Source organism: Acinonyx jubatus, chromosome X, assembly GCF_027475565.1.
Source record: "Acinonyx jubatus isolate Ajub_Pintada_27869175 chromosome X, VMU_Ajub_asm_v1.0, whole genome shotgun sequence".
Lineage (NCBI taxonomy): Eukaryota > Metazoa > Chordata > Mammalia > Carnivora > Felidae > Acinonyx > Acinonyx jubatus.
This window is the reverse complement of record NC_069389.1, coordinates 106,096,308-106,118,632: the sequence shown is the minus strand read 5'-3', so window position 1 is coordinate 106,118,632 and position 22,325 is coordinate 106,096,308. Positions and strand designations below refer to the sequence as shown.

Below are 22,325 nucleotides of genomic sequence, written 5' to 3'. Positions count from 1 at the left end.
CCTCATTTTACGGAAGGAGAAACTGAGGCCCAGAAATTAAAAGAGGTTTGTTCAAAGTCACACAGTTAAGTAATAGTTCAACAAGGCATTAGAACCCAGTGTTCTGAACACCAGACAAACGCTCTTCCTCTATATGGTGCCACTTCTTGGACTCAAAGTAAGGAAATGAAGTTTGGGGCTCATTGATGCCCAATCTCTTAAACTATCCTGAGGCTGTCCTCAAGTCCCTAACCCAGAAATGTCAGGTGAGCTGGAGTTAGCAAGGCTAAACCAACGGGGTTCTGAAGGCATTTCTCTCTCTTTAATTTGTCTCTATGGTTCCACTTCTCTGCTATTGGTTACTTTCTGTCTCCATTACTATCACTTAGTAACTTTGACCAATGACAGCCTGGTCTCATAATGTAACTCAGCCCTGGGTCCCTTACGTTGGGTTGATGTGATTGAGAGTGGAAAGCGGAAGAAACTTGGGTGGGATACTTGAGGGTCACTGGCTGGCTCGATGTGAGCTGCTCCCTACACTCTGCTGTGTTTCCTCTGCCCCAAGAGGGGCATTTAGGCATTGAAAACCCCAAACGGTCACCAAAGATACACACGTAAAGAGAACGAGAAAAGAGAAACTTACCTGTGGGACTAGATGAGCACCAATGGTCTAGGAAAGTCTGATGGGAAAATCTGAATAAAGCTTACTCTAAAAGCACCAAAAGCAGCCCCACCGCCAGCATCTAGCCCACTATCTCTGGAAGGCGCCGAAAGCTGCCCTGGACATGTTAGCATCTTGTGCACGTCACGGCCACCCTTTTTGTGAGTAGCCGGTTTTATTCGGGGACCTCGTCATTTAAGTACACAAAATGAAAATCTTGTGCCAGTTAAAATGGCAGAGTCTATCACCCAAAGAATGAGATTTACTTTCAACTAAGCCAAAGCCTGAGCAGCAATCTCCTTTGTGCAGAAGCTAGCACAGAGCAATTGTTTGCATTCTATTTTCACATGCATTCTGCCTCATATTCAGGGAATGCTGAAGAGCAAAGACCACAGCAGCGGTGGTAAATAGTGAGATCTCTATAAATGATGAAAAGCAGAGCCTTTTCAAATGGGAACAAAGAGCCACATCTTCCATCTTACTGCTAGTCCCATCTGTTATTCCATCAACTTTTTGAGATGAAGGAGGCTAGCTCTCTCAAATAGATAAAGTGGAAAGAAAGCAATGTGTAAGACAAATGTTTTAGGTGTTGACGGTAGAATTTTAGGTTCTGAGCTCTTGGTGGAGAGATATTTGGGGGGTTGGAAGTCATGCTTATTACTTCTCTGACCACACCAATGTGGAACCCCCATGCCCCTTTTCCACTCTTTTAACACTTGACACATTTTGCTTTAGGTAATGTCTTGGCATGCTTTGCAAGGAAAGCCCATTTCTAACTAGTACCCATCATAAACACACTCAGATTCCAGAGGATGGTAACCATGGGTTTTCCTTTCAGTGTAATCAAAGCCCATTATTGATGAGAGTCCCTGATCTCCCTATTCCACGCCCCCCCCCCCAAGCTGGTCCCAGCTTTTCAAATGATCTGGAACTTTCAGTGTGGTCAAGGTCAGGCATTCTTCATTATGAGGAGAGGAGTGATGGTAGATCCTTCTATCCAATGACTCCTTACAGTCTCTTTTGGGAGCAGGCATGTGTTTTTCAAAGTCTTTAGCATGGGGCAGTCATAAGACCTTTTTTCTTGCTAATATTGAAGTGTCCTTAATGGCAAGACTTTGATGCATCATTATGCTAAAAGCTCTCTCCCCACTAGAAATAAGGAGAAGAAATGAAGAGATTTAAGAAGACAACCCCATCCTACTATACTTATATTAAAGTTATCTGTCTTTCCTACTACACATGGTCTCCTACAGGGTAGGGACTGTGTCTACAGTAGTGAAAACATTAGTAGCTCAACGATATTGTGCAGGGAATGAATGAGTACATGAACGAATATTCCATGAGCCCACTTCTTTGTGAAGACTGGCTGCAAGGAGATTCATCTTTGTAAATGGATTCCGAAAACTCTCCCAAAGAGTGAAATCTTTGGACATAATAATGCCCTCAGTGTAATCTCTGGACACAGCAATGTTGGTCTACGTGCCTGCATTTTGTCTGTCAGAGCCAATGTCTGATTTCTGCATGACTTTTGAGGGTCACTTCTGTTTATGTTTTCATCTCCTGTTGTCTGGAAGTATTCGAGTTGCCAACCTCTGCTGTGACAATCCCATGGATCTTAATCAAATGTCTCCAATTCTTGCATCAGCCCAGATTCCTTTATAGGCCTAGAGAATTCAGCCTAGCTCTCCATGTCCAAGTCTATTAATTTTCTATCGCTGCTGGAACATATTGCCACCAACTCGGTGGCTTCAAACAACACCAATTTATTATCTTACAGTTCTGGAGGTCAGAAGTCCAAAATGGGTCTCATTAGTCCAAAATCAACACGTTGGCAGGATTGTATTCTTTTTGGAGGCTCTAGGGAGAGAGTTTATTTTCTTGCTTCTTATAACTTCTAGAGGCTTCCCCTTCCCAAATTCTTTGGCTAATGTCATCTTTTCTCTATCTTCAATACTAGCAATAGCTGATCAAGTCTTTCTCACACTGCATGGCTCTGGATTTTTTTTTCTTTCATTATCACATCTCCTTCTATGACTCTTAAGAATCCTTGTGATTGTCTTGAGCCTACCTCGATAATCCAGGATAATTTCATCACCTCGAGGCCCTTAACTTAATCATATCTGCAAAGTCCCTTTTGCCATGTACGGCAATATATTCATAGTCTAAAGATTAAGACATGGACATCTTTTGGGGGGGCATCGTTCTATCTACTACACCAATTCACTTCATTTCCAAAGCCTTGCCTGATTTTCCTAATGCTCTGTGATCTCTTTTTGTTCAATTTTTCTTGCATAACAGTACCACTGTTAAGCACTTGATTATGCTTTAATTAGCTCATATCCAAATATTTACTCATTAATCCCTTTATTTAACTGGTATTTATTGCCTTGCATGTCTGCTCCATGTTAATTACTCCGCTGGGTGCTAGGGAAAGACATGTCCCTTGTCTTAGAGGATCTCACTGTTTAAGTGAGGGAAACAAATATATAAACGAATAAATACAAAAAGGTGTCTAAAGAACAAAGACAGAGTATGTATAGGACATAGTTCTGTTCAAAGGATAGCCTCATTGTTCTGCCCACGTAGTAGCTTCGTAGGAAGTAGTATTTGAGCTAGATGAGGTGTTGGCCAGGCACGAAGGGAGACTAAAGAGAATGTTCTGAGTAAAGGGAACAGTGATTTGGTTTCTGTTCTCCTTTCTGCTGATTTGTAAGCTCCTTAAATCCAGGAATGCTTTTTTTAAATTTCTCCTGCGTATTTTATTTGGGATTTAGCACAGGATGAGACTATAGAAGCCATTGAATAAAAATGTGTGGATTAATGAATTCTGAAAGTGACCAAAGCCCTTCTGGCCATGACAGTGTAAATGGCAGCAGATTTGACCTCCTACACAAATACTTATAAAACTGGACAAAGTACATGAAACAACAGTTGTCAAACACTGGACCTCAAAAAGTACAGGGCTGTGATTCCTTAGATATGGGAAATAAATAAGGTAGGCCCTGTGATCGCCTCAGCCTTCTGACTGATGTACTTTCTAGACCATCGGCTGGGAGGGGAAACTCAAGCACGGTAGCCTCGCTGAGTCAGAACGACACAGATTAAAGCTCACTGAAACCAAAACATCTGAAATTCGTGGGACAAAATACCAGAGAAGAGGGAGATATGCAGAGAAAAAGCCCCAGAAAACTGCCTAGGATCCTCCTGAACCTTTTGCTGAATACAAAGCTGCATGTGCATATGGTGCAAATTCACAACTCCAAGGCAAGGAAAAACTACTAGGGAGCTGCCATCTGGCTAGGAGACATCTGAATTCTAACCAGTCAAAGTGGAGAGACCACATTGAACACCTGGAGCATTCAGTAAAGAATGAAATTGTCTTGCATTTATAATGGGCTAAATTAGCACTAATCTAGAGGTTATACTAGAACCACCCAAACAAAACCTAAAAACAAACCTTGGAAGGACCAAGATTATCCACGAATAACTTCCGGACAGAATAAACTTCAACACTCTGAAGGAGCATAACAAAATCCAGACCCTCAACAAGGTGATATTCATGATGTCTATCATTCAATAAAAAATTACTAACACAAGGGTGCCTGGGTGGCTCAGTCAGTTAAGCGTCTGGCTCTTGGTTTCTGCTCGGGTCATGATCTCACAGTTTATGGGGTGGAGCCCCATGGTGAACCTCAGCACAGAGCCTGCTTGGGATTCTCTCTCTCTCTCTCTCTCTCTCTCTCTCTCTGCTCCCCCAGAATAAATAAATAAACATTAAAGAATTTACTAACACAAAAATGGCAGGAAAATGTGAACTGCAGCCAAGAGAAAAATCCTTCCATATACAAAGACTCAGAAATTACAGGGATGATAGAATTTGCAGACAAAGACTTTTAAAAAATATTACAAATTACTTAAATGCTGAAAGGAAAACATGAACATAAAGAGGAGAAAAATGTAAGATATGAAAAAAAAAAACCTAAGTGAAACTATTTCCATAATGCAAAGTAACAATACCTAAAGTGAAAAATTCACTGAATGAGGTTAGCATCCTACTAGATGTACAAAAGAAAGATCGGTGACCTTGAAGGTGACAACAGCTGAGTATAGGGTGGTTCCCACTCCTTTTTGGGCACCTGAGCTATGGTGGAGAAATTCTGGTTCAACTCATCCATTTATCCCTCCTATTATTTAAACCATCCTTAGCTCTCTCCTTCTCAAGAGGTAGAGAGAACATTCTTAGGCTAGATTCTTGGCAGAGTGTTAAACACTGACACCAGTGTTGCCTTGATGTGATTCATAAAGCATTGCACTGCACTTCCAAGGTTTTCCATTTATCCAGAAAATGATTTATTAAGAAACGATCTATCAAAAATGTATAAAATTCCAGGCATAGGGCTAGACACTGGAGGTGAAAAAATAAATAAATAAGAATGGGTCCTGTCTAGTGGGAATGATAAAAATGCACAGATTAGTATAACACAGAGTAATAGATTTGATTCAACATGTATTCACTGAACTTTAACTCTATGCTAGTCATTGCTAGCTGCTGCTGAAAGAAGTTCTCTTTAATTTGCTTAAAGTTCAGGTTTTTGAAGATATGTTTAAAAGCTAGAGCCAAAGAGTAATAATGCTCAACTCTCATGGACAGGGGTAGATTGGGGATATGTGGGTTTTGCTTTCATTAACTGACTAATTCTTGATATTAATTGGCTTATTTACCTCATGAAGGTACCACATATCCATTGGTCCATGAGTGAACTATGAACACCCACTGATGTCCAAGAAAGTTTGCTTGTTCTTAACATGCTTCTACTGAGATCTAGTTTCTTCTTGGTCCCTGACTCTGCAGTCTATCTTCTGTTTATCACACTTATCACATTTTTATCACATGTTTATCACATGTTTATCACATTGTTTGTCATGCAATTCACAATGGTCTATCCTGCTTCATACTCTTGTACTCATTTCCAAGACTTTTTGCTTGAACTTATCCTACTGTACCCTGAAGAGCCAAGCCCCATGTTGTCCACCATATGTATTGTAAGGATAGGTGGTTAAAGAACAATTTTCCATAAACATAAATCATTGTCTCTTTGAAAATTATCTTAGGTCATCTGGAATTTGTACATGGTGTACTTCATACATTCACAGAGTTGAGTAGAGACATAAAAGATATTTAAAAGAGCCAAAATGAACTTCCAGAGATGAAAACTACAATGTCTAAAATGAAAAATGCATTGGGTTGGGATTAATGGCAGAGTACACACTGCAGAAGTGAAAATAAGTGAATGTGAATGTGTATCATTAGAAACTATCTAAAATGAAACACAAGGAAAAAATATTTTTAATGAACAGAGCATTTGTGAGCTTGGGGCTATAAGTGGCCTAATACCCATGTAATCAGAGCATCAGGGGGGAGAGAACAGAAAAAATATTTGAAAAACTAATGGCTGGGAAATGTCCAAATTTGAAGAAAACCATAAGCCCACAGATCTGAGCAGCTCAATGAAGTCCACACACATGAAATATGAAGAAAATGAGAGCAAGGCACATCATAATCAAATTGCTCAAAACCAATGATAGAGAATCTTAAAAGCAACCAGAGAAAAGACATGCTATGTTTAGAGGAACGGAGGTATAGATGACAGCAGATTGAAAATTGTAACTGGGTAGGCAATGGAGCAACATCTTGTTAGAGTGGGAAATATATCCAACAAAAATTCAGAGATCTTCTATCTCAGTGAAATTTCCAGGCTTCCAGTGGTTTGGGGTATGTCGAAACATCCCTTCTAAGGTGAAGGATAAGTTGTTGCATCTGGTCCCTCTCACAACCAAAACAGAGGCACAACACCTGGTGGGCCTCCCTCTTTGGATATTAGAGGCAACATAGTCCCCATTTGGGTGTGTACTCTGGCCCATTTACTGAGCGACCTGAAAAGCTGCTAGTTTTGAGTGGTGTCCAGAACAAGAGAAGGATCTGCAACAGGTCCAGGCTGATATGCAAAGTCCACCACTTAGGCCATAGGACCCAGCAGGTCCAGTGGTTCTTGTCAGTGCATACAAGGATGCTATTTGGAGACTCTGACATGTCTCTGTAGGTGAATTACCACACAGACCCTTAGTATTTTGGAGCAAAGCCCTGCTATCCTCTGCAGATAATCACTCTCCCGTTGAGAAACAGCTCTTGACCTACTGCTAGACTGAACACTTAACCATGGGCCACCAAATTACCATATGACCTGAGCTGCCTGTCATGAACTATTATCTGACCCACTAAGCCATAAAATCAGGCATGCTCAGAAGCACTCTATCATCAAATGGAAGTGGTATATACATGATTAGGCCCAAGCAAGCCATAAAATGGCAAGTACATTACATAAAGAAGTGGCCCAAATGCCCATGATCCCCACCCCTGCCACACTACCTTCCCTCTCCCGGTCTGTACCTATGGCCTCATAGAGAGTTCCCTAGGATCACTTGACAAAGGAAGAAGAGATTCAGACCTGGTTTACAGATGATTCTGCACTACCCAGAAATGGGCAGCTATAACACCACAGCCACTTTGCTTTGAGCAAAGAGGGTGCCTGTAATGGTTGGGGTGCTTGATTCTCAGTACCAAGGAGAAACTGGACTACGACTATGACCATCCTTGCAGAACGCTAAGGTCATATGGAATAAACAGAAGAAGATTGTTATAAATACCAGCTATGGCTACATGACCGGTTTCTGTCCTTCATATTTTGTTATCAAGGTTTGTATATATGTTTGTATGTACATACATACACACACGCACGCACACACGGCAGGGACCTTTGTTGAGAGAGGGAGAGAGAAATAGGAAATGGGTGGTTCTGTTTCTCATGCCAGATCTTGAACATTCTCCAGGCAGGGCACCTCTCTAGGCAGCATCCTCTTCTCCCACCGCTGAGCCAGCCCCCAAGTGCCCAGCCATATGATAAGCTCATTCGTGATACAGTGTTGATGGCTGATGGATAAAATAATTAAGAATTTCAGACTAGGGGATATGATGGGTCAAGAGCAGAGAACCCTTCTCGGCCATTGAAGTTTACACCTACATATCAACTTTATAACAAAGCAGAGGGATAACACTTCGACCACAATAGTAGCTACCATATACACACCCTTTAAAAGTTCCCTTAGCTCTTTTACATTTAGTTTCTTACCTCAATATCTGTGAGGCACCAGAACAGGGATTTTTATTATCAATTGAAAATGAGGAAGATTAAAATTGGAAGGGTGGAGTGGTACCAAGTAGGAAATTTAATGGCACTTTCCTGCTACCCATGCCCCTATCCATGACAGCCTTGGCTTGGTTATTTTCAGACAGAGAATATTCAAAGTCTCACAGGTCCCACGAATATAATTATCAACTAGTTTAACATCACTGTACCTGTTTCTTTTGCTCCCTCATTTTGATTGCACCCTTTTTGCCTCACAGGTAAAGCCATGGCACCAATAACAACGTCTTTTAGTTTTTTTCCTATCTCAGATGCATCTGGTTGGTTCATCAGTCTAGAAAATCATCTCTGAGGTGGTCCCTTGGAGTCAGTCTGCTCCCTGATTTGGAAATTTCCTTTCCATTTTGATGTCTAGGTATTTGTCCTTTCAGTATTCAGGTCTAAGCTGATCCATGGTGAGAGGCAATCAATGTTTAGCAGTGGAAGTCTTTGTTTAAATGAACTCTATGTAGAATTACAATGTAATGTTTACAAAGTAAAAAGGGAGCTGCTTGGATAAGGAGGTGGGGGAGAATTTAGAATAGTTCCCTTGGTGAGACTTGAGGCATTTCCACTGAACCCTGGGGCTTATAAGATCCACAGTTTGTAAAAGCCAGTGATGAACACAGATAAAGATTCCCCGGAATTCTTTTTTTTTTTTTTCAGCCTTACTGAGGTATGAATGTCAAATAGGAATTGACATTAATAGGAATCATTATAATAATTAATAGGAATAATAATAGAAATGAAGGTATACAACTTATATTTTGATATGTGTATACATTGTTAAATGACCACCACGATCAAACTAATTAACATATCCATGACCTCATGTAGTTACCATTTTCTTTCTTTTTTTGGTGAGATCTACCCTATTAGTAAATTTCAACTTACAGTATTGTTATATTGCTGTACATTAGATCTCCAGAAGTTACTCAACTGGAATAACTGAAATGTACCCTTTGACTAACATCGTCCCAGTTTGTCCTCCCCCAGCCCCTGGCAACCACCATTCTACTCTGCTTCTATGAGTTTGATTATTTAGATTCCACATATAAGCGAGATAATGCAGTTTTTCTTTTTCTGTGTCTGGCTTATTTCACTCAGCATCCATGTTATCACAAATGGCAGAATTTCCCTTGTTTTATGGCTGGAGAATTTTTTATGGTATATTTATACCAAAGTTTTCTTTTTTATCCATTCATTCATTGACAGACATTGAGGGTTTCCACATCTTGACTACTGTGAGTAATGCTGCCAGGAGTGCAGATATCTCTTCTAGACACAGATTTTATTTCCTTTGGGTATATACCCAGAAGTGGGATTGCTGGGTTGTATGGTAGTTCTGTTTTGAATGTTTTTAGTAAACCTCCATTCTGCTTTCCATAATGTAAACGGAGCCATTTGCATCCCCACCAACAGCGTAGAAGAGTTCGCTTTTATCCACATGCTTGCCAGCACTTGCTATCTTTGGTCTTTTAATAATGGCCATTCTAGCAGGTGTAAGTGATGTCTCACTGTGGTTTTGATTGGCATTTCCCTGATGATCAGTGATGTTGAGCATCTTTTCCTATGCCTGTTAATCATTTGTATGTCTCCTTTGGATAAATGTCTATTCAATTGCTTTGCCCATTTTTAATTGGGTTATTTATTTTTTTCTTATTGAGTTGTAGGAGTTTCTTATATGTTTTCGTTATTAACTCTTTATCAGATATATGGTTAGTAAATATTTTCTTCCATTCCATAGGTTGCCTTCTCACTCTGTTGATTGTTTCCTTTGCTGTGCAGAAACTTTTTGGTATGATATAGTTCCACTTGTTTATTTTTGCTTTTGCTGCTTGTGCTTTTGGTGTCATATCATTGCCAAGACCGATGACAAGAAGCTTTTCCTCTTTCTTATCTTCTAGGAGTTTTACATTTTCAGGTCTTAGAGTTAAATTTTTAATCCATTTGGAGTCTACTGTTATGTATGATGTAAGATAAGGGTCCAGTTTCATTTTTTTGCATGTGGATATCCAGTTTTCCCAATACCATTTATTGAAGAGATTCTCCTTTCCCCATTGTGTATTATTGGCATCTTTGTTGAAGATCAGTTGACCATAAACGTATGAATTTATTTCTGGGGTCTCTAGTCTGTTCCCTTGATCTAGATGTCTGTTTTTATGCAAGTATTGTACTGTTTTGATTACCATAATTTTGTAATATATGTTGCAGTGAAGATGTGTGATGTTCCAGCTTTGCTCTCTTGACCCAAGACGCTTTGGTTATTCAGAGTCTTTTCTATTTCCACATGAATTTTAGGATTCTTACCTATTTGTGTAAAAAAAAAATGCCATTGAAATTTTGATACAGATTGCATTGAATACATAGATCACTTAAGGTAGTATGGACACTTTAGCAATATAAAGTCATTGAATCCATGAACGCATAGGATGTCTTTTCATTTATCAATGTCTTCTTTAATTTTTTCTCAGTGTTTTATCATTCTCAGTGTACAAGTCTTTCCACTTCCTTTGTTAAATTTGTTCATAAGTATTTTATTATTTTTATTGCTATTGAAAGTGAGATTGTTTTCCTGATTCTACTTAAAGTGGCTCTGGGCCTCACTGATCTCATCTAGAAAATGAAGACATTGTATCAGTGAGAACATTCCTTTCTCCCTCCAAAACAAAATCTGATACAGAAGTCCAAACTATAAATTAACATATACAAATAGAATTCCTTTTGTTGAATCAGGCCTGAGGGCCTGCAGCCTGCCTGCTCTCCAAAGACTTGTACCTCAGTGGCTCCTGAAGTGACTCCACAGAGTCTAATGCCTAGATAATCTCCAAGGCTCTTCTGAAGGAAGAGAATGTCATTTATTGAGCACCTACTATGTGCCAGGCCCTGAACCAAGTAGAAGCCAAGATTTAAGGCATAGCATTCCAGGGGGGAAATAGGAGGCAGCAAATGGCAGGAGTAAAACTGGATGGAAGGTTCCTGGTAGAAAAACAGACCTCAAGCCATTTGGGAATATGAAGCAGGAGTTCAGAAGGGGAAAGAGCAGGCTAGTCTAGCTTTGTAATATTGCCAGTCAGACTGTGTGGGCACTGATGAGCTCTTGACAATCTGAAAGGACTCTCAGATTGCTCCCATGTTTCGGCTGCTTTTAAAGAGCCCTTCTGTTTGGAGACCTCTTTTGGAGCTTGTATGAAGTCATACTTACCTATAGATGTTGCTTAGCTGTCAAGAGCTCTCCAACCCTCCTGGAAATCCTCTTGTGACATCTGATCTGTGGGATGCAGAGAGTACCCGGACTCCTCTGACTGGGTGGGAGATGAAAACAAAGTAAATGGGATTTAAAGCTGGAGATTGTTCAGCTCTCTCTTGGTTATGTTGCTAAGAAACAGAGGCAGTGGAAATAAGCACCAGCCTCACTTCTCAATTCAACTTCATCTCTCAGTGGCTGAGACTAATGGGGGAAAGTTGGGCAAAGTGAAGAGACATCTTCTAGGGGAATCAAACTTAGTGGAAAGTTTCCACTGAAAACAGAAAATCTGAAGAGTGAAAGTATTTGCAAATTCCTGTTCAGCATTAGTAGGAAATTAGCCTGACATTTAAGAGCTTGAACAGTCTAGTGCCAGTCTACCAGTCTAACCTTATCTCTACCTCTCTTTGACCATCACCCTCTACTTTAGATGTAGGCCTTGACTCGTGAATAGTTGGAATTGTTGGATTTCCCATTTCCAAGCTTCACCCAATTCTCTACCCCTCCACCCTCATCCATGGTGGACCCCTTTCTCCCTAGAGCTCTCTGTTCTCTGAATCCTTGAGCCACTCACACACATCAGCACCGCTCTTACACCACCTAGTCTTAGAAAGCATTATTTCTTTTTTATTGTGGGTAAGTCTGTCTCTCCAACTAGACTCTAAGTGCCTGGAGAACAGGTATCATGTATCCCTTGCCACCTTCCCCTTCCCCAGGCATCTAGCCATGCTAGCACAACCAGTGGATCAAAATGATCTTCTGGTTGTTTTGTTGATTATTACAAATATATCAACAGCCTCTGACCCATATACTCTGCCCCAAATTCTTTATATGACCTTGAACAAGTTTCTGCTCTTTTATGTGCTTCAGACACCCCATCTGCAATGAAGTATAAGGAACCCTTCAGGCCTTGACAGCATGTGATTCTACAAGCCCATGTTGAAAGCGAGGCAAAAGGATCGACCAGGCTTGCTAACCAGGCTGGGGAGGGAGGGAGAAATGAATCTACCTTAAAAACCAAACCAAACAACAGATAAAGATGGAATAACACGATCTCCAGGGGAAGGTTATATGGCTAGGAATTTGGGTGAGAATTGTGATGGGGGGAAAACACCCACTTACAGAGCAGGCTTTTCCAGATGTGTTTTACAAACACGAATTTCCTTTGGTGGTGGACAAAGGGATCCTGCAAGGTCTAATGCCTTTTGTTAGCAACTGGTTGCGGCACAGTCAAGGCGGAATAACCAAGTGAAACTCCCCTCCACTCAGCTATCAGGCAGTCATGAATGGCTAGGACAGTTTAGCAAAATTCCCAGACACTGCCATCTAGTGGCAGTCCAGAGCTATTTGGGGCAACTGGCTTTTGCATTCTCAGAGAGAGCTGCCAGCCTTTTGGAGAAACACGGGTCAGCCCAAAGATGAAATATTGACCTGATGAAGAATAAAAAATTCCCCTGTGGGACAGATTAATTAAAAAAACCTAAGAGACACTAAGACAGCGAAAGACAAAGACAAAGCAAGTGAGACACAGTCAGATACATGTATGTATAAAGCTAAGTGATCCTTTCACTAAAAATTGGAGGTGGTGGATGGGGAGCCTTAACATGATACTTTACACTGACCCAACACCCCATCGCAATTTTAGGAGGCTGGTTATGGAAGAAGCTTCTTGTAGGCCTTATGTGCTGTCTTTCCTTTGTGATCTCAATTTCGTGCCAATCTCTCACTCTTTTGCCTAGTCTCTCTATGGCCCTGCCCTTATGACCATTCTCCACTCAACTCTCTCCCAACAAAAACAAACCAAAAAATGTCAAACAACAACAAAAACTCTTCTTGGGGTTGCAGATAAGTATTAGAGATTACAAAGGACCAAACATGGTTTTTGAAAACGGTTGCACCAAAGATGTCTCCAGAGCACTGAACACATTTAAACCCAAATATTAAATGTGAAAGGTCTTTTGTCTTCTTACATTTGTAGCCTTTCCTTGCTCCTGAGCTTCAGATCTAAATTTCCTACTGCTAGTGGGCATTTTTATTTGGATGTCTCCATGGCTTTTCAAAACTAATTTTTTCCAAAGTGTTCTTCCTTCTCCTTTATCCCCACAACCTGTCCCCACTTTTTTGCTCCTTCTGTGTCATGTGCTTTCATCCTACCAGCATTTCAGACCCAAATGCTCCTCTCCCTTCCTCTCCACATACTCCAATTCTCCCATGAGACACCAAGTCTTTGCAGCTGCTCCAAAGTAATATCTCTTTAAATTTTTTTTTTACATTTATTTATTTTTGAGAGACAGAGAACAAGTTGGGGGAGGGGCAGAGAGAAAAGGAGACACAGAACCCGAAAGAGGCTCCAGGCTCTGAGCCGTCAGCACAGAGCCCGACGTGGGGCTCGAACTCACAAACCGTGAGATCAGGACCTGAGCCGAAGTCAGATGCTTAACCGACTGAGCCACCCAGGCGCCTCCAAAGTAATATCTCTTTAAAATATTATTTTCCCTTTCTACTTACACTCTCCTAGATCTGGTGTTATGAGAATGGAAATGGCCTTGAGATAGATGTCAAACTCATCCAACTTTCTTCATTTTCACTGGGTTTTCAACAACCCATTCATAGTTCCATCATCTTTCACTTGTGTTACTTCCAGAGCCTTTTAACTAGTCTCTCTGCTTTCAGACTTGTCCTACAAAGGCCTTCCTTCCTGCATGCAATGGCTACATTGATCTTTTTACCCTGTAAAACCTCACATTTCACTTCCCTGTTTTAAACTCTTCCTTAGGGCTACGGCTGAATGGCCTCAGGTTGGGTAGAGTTCTTAGATATAGATAGCCAAAGCACTATCCATAAAATGTAAACGTGATTAATTGGTCTTCGCCCAAATAAAAACTTTTATGCTTCAGAGGATTCCATCAAGGAAGTGAAAAGACAACCCACAGAGTGGGAGATAATTTTTGGAAATCATATCTGATAAGGGTTTGTATCAGAACAAAGAAATCTTATAATTTGATAATAAAAAGACAATCCAACAAAAATTTGGGCAAAGATCTGAATGACAATTCTCCAAAAAAGGTGTACAAGTGGCTCCTAAGTCCATGAAAAGATATTCAACATCATTAGTCATCAGGGAGATGCAAAGAAAAATGACAAGATACCATGTCACATTCATTAGGATGGCTATCATCAAAAAGAAAGATGATATGTGTTGGCAAAAATAGAAAGAAATTTGAATCCTCCTACATTGGTGGTAGGAAAGTAAAATTGTATAGTCGCTTTGGAAAACAGTCTGGTGGCTCCTTAAAGGTTAAACATAGAGTTACCACATCATCCAGAAATCCCACCCATAGGTATATACACAAAAGAACTAAAAACATATATCCATACAAAAACTTGCACACAAATGTTCACAGAAGCATTACAAACAAGCCAAATGCCCATCAATTGATGAATGGATAAGTAAAATGTGGTACATCCATACAGTGGAATGTTCTTTGGCCATGAAAAGAAATGGGGTACTAATAGCTGCTCCAACATAGATGAACCTCAAAAGCATGATGCTAAATGAAAGGAGTCAGTCACAAAAGACCACATATTGTATGATGCCATTTCTATGAAGTATCCAGAATAGGCAAATATAGAGATGCAAAAAGCAGATCAGTGGTCACCAATGGCTGGAGAATAGGGGGACTGGGGAGTTACTCCTAATTAGTATGGGATTTCTTATTAGGGTGATGAAAATGTTCTGGAATTAGATAGTGGTGATGGCTGCACAACCTTGTGAATATGCCCAAAACCCCAAAGTGTATACTCAAATATGTGAATTACATGGAATATGAATTATATTTTAATAAAGCTATGGGGCACCTGGGTGCCTCAGTCTGTTAAGTGTCTGACTTTGGCGGCTCAGTCTGTTAAGTGTCTGACTTCGGCTCAGGTCATGATCTCACCATTCATGAGTTCGAGCCCCGCGTCAGGCTCTGTGCTGATGGCTCAGAGCCTGGAGCTTGCTTCGGATTCTGTGTCTCCCTCTCTCTCTCTGCCCCTCCCCTGCTCATGCTCTGTCTCTCTCTGTCTCTCAAAAATAAATAAACATTGAAAAAAAATTTTAAATAAAAATAAAGCTATTACCAGAAAACAAAAATGTCCATAGTTCCCTGTTGCTCTTAGCAGTAAGCCCAAGGTTTGTCGCCTGAAACATCATAGCCTTCATACATGTGCAATCCCTGGCATGCACTGCATCACATCTAGCCACACTGGATTGACTTATCTCCATTCTCCCAGCAGGCTGTGTATGACCACATTGTTATGTATTTGCTCCTGCTGTTTCCTCTATTTGGAAAGTCTCCTTTGCCTTGTTTACTTGGTGAACTGCTACTTATTTTTGTAGAAGCAACTCATCCTCTTCTCTCTCCCTGATCTCCATTCTCTTAGGCAAGAAGAGTTACTCTTTCCATCTGTCACAACTGTTCACAGCACACTGCTATTATTGCATGCCTCACATTGTGTGGCAGTTATCCGTGTTTACTTGTTGGTCTGTGTCCTTAACTAGATGATAAGTTCATTGTCGGCAGGAACCATGTCAGACCTACCTCTCTATACCCAGCACCTAGCACAGGGCCTGGTACATGGTAGGCTTTTGGCACATATTTGTTGGTTGAATGAATGAATTTAGATAGAGTATCAATTATTCATACCATGTTGTCACTCCGCTTTATCAGAGTACTGGCCAATGACCCATGAGCTAAGAACAAGGTCTGAACACATGGTAGAGTAGGGCAGACCTATTTTGGGAGCAAGGAGAAGGTAAGCCTTCCCAGTACACTGCAGTACAGAACCGTGGGACACCAGAATGCCAACAAAGGCCTGTGGCCGAGAGGGAGGATGTAAGGGTCACTGGGTTTTGGAGAAAAGGATAGAAAGGGGAGGGAACATCAGCACCCAGGGAGGAAGGCAGGTCTCCTCTTATACCCCTTGCCTGAAATCACTGACGAGCTCCTCGTGGTGAGCTCCTCAAGGGCATAGATTACGTCTTATTCTTTTCTGAAGCCCCGGGCCCAGCACAGAGTGGCACAAAGTAGAAGTGAGATGAACGGAAGATCTTTGGTTGCGTCTCAGGGTCATGGCAAGGCAAGGGGGCATCCAGGCCCAATCGGATCTTCCCTTGGGCTCCCTAGAGCCGTGAGCAGCACGAAGAGACCAGTGAGTACTCTTCCAATTCAGAGGAGTTGGCCAGCCTTGCAGGACAGGGCGGTACAGAACAGGGAGGGCCAAACTATTGCGGCTTCAAAGGCAAAGGAAGAGTTTAGAATAACTCTTGAGTCACTGCCTACCATGGACCTCTCCTAGGAGTTTGGCTCTTTCAACACTGCCCCAGAGATTCCCGCTATGCATGCTGGCGGCATCAAATAGCCCCGTCTACCCTTCCCGGCTTCTAATTCGACAGGGAACCCCATCATATTTCCAGACCAATGACCTCGGATAAGCAGAAAGGCCAGCTGGCCGTAGCCCACTCTAGGAGTTTGTTTGTTTGTTTGGGTGAAACATGGACCAAAAATGGCCTATACGAAATGAAGTTGAAATGCCAAAATTGCCTTAGTCTACTACAGAAGGAGATCTGCCTCAAGTCTGCCACGTAGAAATCCCGCCTGAGTTTTCAGCCAGCTGGCCTACCCTACAGATTTTGAACTTGCCAGCCCCCACAAACATGTGAGCCAATTCCCTCAAATATCTCCCAAGATATTTTATATTTATATTACGTACATAAACGTATAATGGGTTTATATTTTCTATATATAAAATATCTCAAGAAAGAGATGGAGTGTGTGTGTGTGTGTGTGTGTGTGTATCCTGTTGGTTCTGTTTATTTACAGAACCTTGACTGATACTCCCAGCAAAAGAAGAAATCATTGAAGAGAAAATGAGTCTATTTCACCATTTTGTCCAGGGGCAACTTTCTCATGAGAAGGCTAGCTTTCATCAGTGGCCTGTTTGTCATCATTCGGTTTCTGATGCAAAACAGTTGTTTCTTTGCTTGGCAAAGCCTTATCTGACAACAGACACTTCTGATTAAGTGCACACAGTCAGGGGCCTGCAACAACGCTTGCCAGCAAGCCCTGCTTTTTCTGTCGTCTCGGTGACAGAAGGACAGTTATAACTCTCTTTCTCAGTGTCAGACAGAAGCCAGTCTGGAGCCACTCCCGGCTCAGTCTGGGTGTGGCTCTGATGAGAAGCCAGGCAGCTCAAAGGACAGTGAGGAGGCTTGAGGGACAGTCATTCCTCAGCAAATGCGTGCCCAAGGCAAAATCGACGGGTTTTGCCGCTTCCCGGTATGAGCTTTGCCTGAACTTGAGGGCCTTGCCAATTACCACGTTTCTCCGCAGCGCAAGGCAAAGTGAGAGGATCTGCTCAACAGGACCGTCAGCATCTGCAGGCAAGGTGGGCGCTGGATCTAACACTTGGACTGTGGCGATAATTAAGTAGGGCCTAGGGAAGAAGAGAAGGCTATTCCTGTTCAATCTGGGGAGAGAGAAGGTTCAGGAGACAAAGTCCTTTAAATGGAGTGACGACCTCTTTTCTGAAACCTAAGAAGCCAAAGCATTGCTTAGTTGTTTGCCTCTTTAGATCAAATACAAATACATTTTGTACGAGACACTTAAAACCATGATTCATTCAAATCGTTCGATTGTTCCCCTCATCCGTATTCACAATCACGATCCTCTGCCAGCTCAGATGTTTCTAGGAGTGGCTTGCTCTAAAACTCACTTGACATCACTCCGTGGCATTCCTTTCACTGATGATTAACAGAGGACACAAGGCCTGACTCACAGCTTGGCCAGAGACTGCTCTGATTAAGGCAAGCTGCAAAGAATGGCAGCTTCTCTCCCTGATTGGGGCCAGCTTTGCGCGTTCACAGATCTCTAATAGGAGAAATGGCTTCCCTTACCTAGGATGGGGTTCTGAACCGTGTTGTTGGAGAAGGGGAGGGTCCCGAACTAAGAGCCAGATGGAATTGGGCTGGTAATGCTGAAGCAGAGACGCACGCTGTGCAGCCGGTCTGTAAATTGGTACCAGGTCTGAGAGCACTGAATCACAAGATGTGGTGTTTGTCTTTTTTTTTGAGGATGTGTGCTCCCTTGTGTAATAAGACAGTGCACGCCTTCTTCAATTTTAATGTGCACGTAGATCACCTGGGGATCTTGTTAAAATGCAGATTCTGATTTGGTGAGTCTGGTAGGCCTGCGATTGTGAATTACTGACAAGTCCCTGATGACACCTAGGCAGCTAGTCCTTGGCCCACACTTCTGGTACAAGGTTATGAAACGAGCGTAGACTTGCAAATAGGCCCCACACCTGTCGTGTCACTTGAGTCCTGTCAGCTACGCAGAAATGGCCTGGTCCTTCTCTCCCGCGGTTTACAATCTAGTAGATCGGTGCCACAAGAGAAGCAAAGAGGACAGCGATGTTCACAGGAACAAATGGTCATTTCCGGCTGGGAGGGGAACTGCAAACACCGCACAGAGGACAAAGCTCTGAGGCAGGACCCAGGCAGAAATGCCGCGAGGGCCTGCCAGATGGATGGATCTCCACAAGCAAAGACACAGAGACTAGAAACCGAGACACCTGGGCAGGAAAGCGCATGCAATTTCATTTGACTGGAATGTAGACTCTTGTAAGCAGAAGCTAACGCAGACAACTAAGGTTGGTCGGGAAGTTTAGGATCAAATCACAGACGATCTTGACGTCATATCATGCAAAAGCATTTGGACTTCATTCTGTAAGCAAGGGGGAAACTGATTATTCTTTTTTAGCTCAAATGTGACTTGAGTGGAGCTGTGCCTCAGATCCCAGGCGTGGAAACCACTCTAGGGGTGCTAGAAAGGATAGGTTGGAAGGAAAGAGCCTGGAGGAAGGGAGGCCAGGTAGGACCTATTCAACCAGTGAGAAAGTATTTACTGAGTTGCTTGCTATTCTGTTCCAACCACTGTGCTAACAACTTGAGCAGGGAAAAAAACATCTATGTCCTATCCCTTTGTGGCACCCACAGTCTGAGGAGAGCCACAAAGAAGTCCAGGGGGTTAGGAGAGCATAAAACAGGGAGACATGAACACCAAGAGTGTCAGAAAAAATTGCCCTGAGTCGCTGGCATTTTGGTCCCGATCTGAAGAAATGGAGAGGACTCAGACGAAGAGGAAAGTGAAGGGGTGCTCCAGGCTGAGAGAAGGACCTCGACGAAGGCCCAGAGACTAGAAAGCCTGGCATGCCTGCGATTGAGAAAAATAGAGCACAGCTGAAGTGGTGAGACCAAAGGGAAGAGACACATGACATAAAGCTTAGAAAGGTTGGCAGGGGTCACATTTGTGCAAGGCCTTTGTGGAGGAGGCAAGGAGTTCAAACTTTAAACCTTGCCCTAAGGGCAATGGGAAAGCATTAAGCACAGGAGTGACTTGATGAGATATGTATATTAGAACAACTCTTCTGGGGTGCCCGGGTGGCTCAATCGGTTGAGCGTCCGACTTTGGCTCAGGTCATGATCGCGCGGTTCGTGAGTTTGAGCCCAGCGTCGGGCTCTCTGCCGTCAGCACAGAGCCTGCTTTGGATCCTCTGTCCACCTCTCCCTCTGATTCTTCCCCGCTTGCTCTCTCTCTCAAAAACAAATAAACATTTAAAAAAAGAAAGGAGGGGCGCCTGGGTGGCTCAGTCGGTTGACGTCCGACTTCGGCTCGGGTCACGATCTCACGTTGGTGGGTTCGAGCCCCGCGTCGGGCTCTGTGCTGACAGCTCAGAGCCCGGAGCCTGCTTCGGATTCTGTGTCTCCTCCTCTCTCTGCCCCTCCCATGCTCATGCTCTGTCTCTCTCTGTCTCTCAATAATAAATAAACGTTAAGAAAAAAAATTAAAAAAAAAAAAAAAGAACAACTCTTCCCTGTCTTTGCTCTGTGGAGGATGGATGGCGGCAGGGAGCAACATTCCATGCAAGGAAGCCTGTTATGGGAATGATTGAGTAGACCAGACGAGAGGTGATAGAGCCCTGGTCTGAGTGGAAGAGAGGGTGGAGAGAGGTAGGTGGACAGAAGTGATAACTGGGGTAAAAGCAAGAATTGGAGAAGATGAGGAAAGACAAAGAAGTGTGAAGAGTGGATAGTGGTACCTGCCACCGATGCAAAAAACATAGAAGAAGTTGGTTTGCAAGGGAGTGAGGAAGAGAAGTTCAGGACAAGGTCCTGTGGGACATTCAGGGGGAGATAATAGGCAGATTGACACAGCACCAGATTCTGAGAGAGGTCTGAGCCAGGGATGGGAATTTAGGAGTAATCGGGATAAAGAAGTATCATGGCTGATTCCAGCGCATTCTTCCCGGCCTCCCTATCAAGCCTCCCATCTGGCCACAAAAATCCATCAGGGACAGACGTTGCAATGGAGGCATTAATACAGCAGCCCAGGTTCTCTCATGACGAAAGAAAAGGACAACAGAGTTTGGAGGCGAATCACAAAGAGAGATTTTGAGAATGTCAGAAATGATGGCATCTTTAGGGTTGGTATGCAGCCTGTCAAATTGAGGAACAGCTCTCATTTCATACGGAAAGTCTGATAGATCAGTTACAAAAAGAGGATTCAAGACTTGGCAGGCAAATTTTACATCAGACACCTTCTTGAGTCTTTGGTCAGCTCTCCCTGCTCAGATACCCAACATGTTCTTGACAGGTATATGCTCAGAGTGTGAACGCTAATTCTAGTATTAGCCTAAGCACAATCATAGTTAGGAACACCTGCTGCCGCTGGAAAAATCTATCATACAGTCCCAAAACAAATATAAATGACCTTTTCTCCTACGTTTTAGATTATTTACACCACCTTGCCCTTTCAGTAGCCTGGATGGATAACTGAGTTGGCTAGATTTATAACATAAGGATGTGCGTTGTAAATAAAACAATATAAGGTGGGTTGCTTTATACAAGTGGTCTTCTTGGATGATATGCTCAGCAGCTACATCCAAAATGTACTTTAAAATTATTATGACAGCAAATTAACATTTTCACAGGACCTGTTCAGGTGGAAATGTTAACAAAATGAAAATAAGTAAATAAAGCCAGAGGCAATATGTCTTCTAAGTCTGAAGCACAGTGATGCCGGGGAGAGGGGATGTGCCCTGAACTCGATCTGATGCAAACCTCAGGATGATATCATGCATTCATATGGGAGATTTTTTTGAGCGAAACCAGGACTTGTAAGGGTATGTGGTGGTGGGTGGGTGGATATGGTTCCCTTGAAAGGCAATACTATTGAGCAATTATTAACCTCTGGACAGGCAAGCATGTAGAGGGAGGAGACCACCTATCTGAGTTACTGATTATGAGTCAGCCAGAGAGGTTTCCCCACCTGCCCATTGATACCAGAATTGCCAAGATCTGGAACTGAAGTCTTTCTTACACAATTCAAGAGAAGACCTGGAATAATACCTTCTGGGATGGTATCTGTGTGAGGCTTGGCTCACACAGAAGTGTGGATGATACAGGAACAAAGTCTTTTTCACAGAGATTTGAACAGGTTTCCAACAAGGAAATCTAGCCTTGTGTGCTCAGGGATGGTCAGATGTCAGATGTCCATGACCCTACCTCATAGTATGGGCTATGGGGCAATTAGGAAGGAGAGTATTTCTATTATCTATTGTCACCTAACAAACTACTCCAAAATTTAATGACTAAAACATCAATCTGTTTTCTCTCACCGTTCTGTGGATTAGCTGGCTCCACTGGGAAGTTCTTCTGCTGGTCTTACTCAGGGTCTCTCATGCAGTTAGAGTCAGATGGCAACTGGAGTCATCTAGACGCTCGACTGGGTCTCTGCGATGACTATCCCTCTCTTCCTGTACATAAAATCTCAGAGACTCTCCTCTCCACATGATGTGTCCAGCAGGGGAGCCAAACTTCTCATTTGGACTCCCCAAAATGAGTGTTCTAAGACAGAGAGAGAGAGAGAGAGAGAGAGAGAGAGAGAGAGAGAGAGTAAAAACTACCATTGCTCTTAAAGAATATGCCTAGAACCAGCAAAACTTCACTTATGCTGCATTCTATTGATGTTGCTAATCATGGGCCAAATATTAATTTGATTCTTTATGGATTCTAATGACTGGATTGAATTTTTCTTTTCATATATTTTCCCATCTCTTCCTTTATTTTTTGAACATATAGTTATTAGAAATTCCT

General features: G+C 42.4%; 1 long non-coding RNA gene across 1 annotated transcript in view; it reads right to left on the bottom strand.

Annotated features, from left to right (window-relative positions):
• The window catches only part of LOC106981593 (uncharacterized), an 81,412-nt gene that overhangs the window by 53,742 nt on the left and 5,345 nt on the right, over window positions 1–22,325 (bottom strand). Inside the window, exon 2 of the long non-coding RNA XR_003418410.2 lies at window positions 21,848–22,076. This is a non-coding gene — a long non-coding RNA (uncharacterized LOC106981593). The remainder of the gene's footprint in view (window positions 1–21,847; window positions 22,077–22,325) is intronic.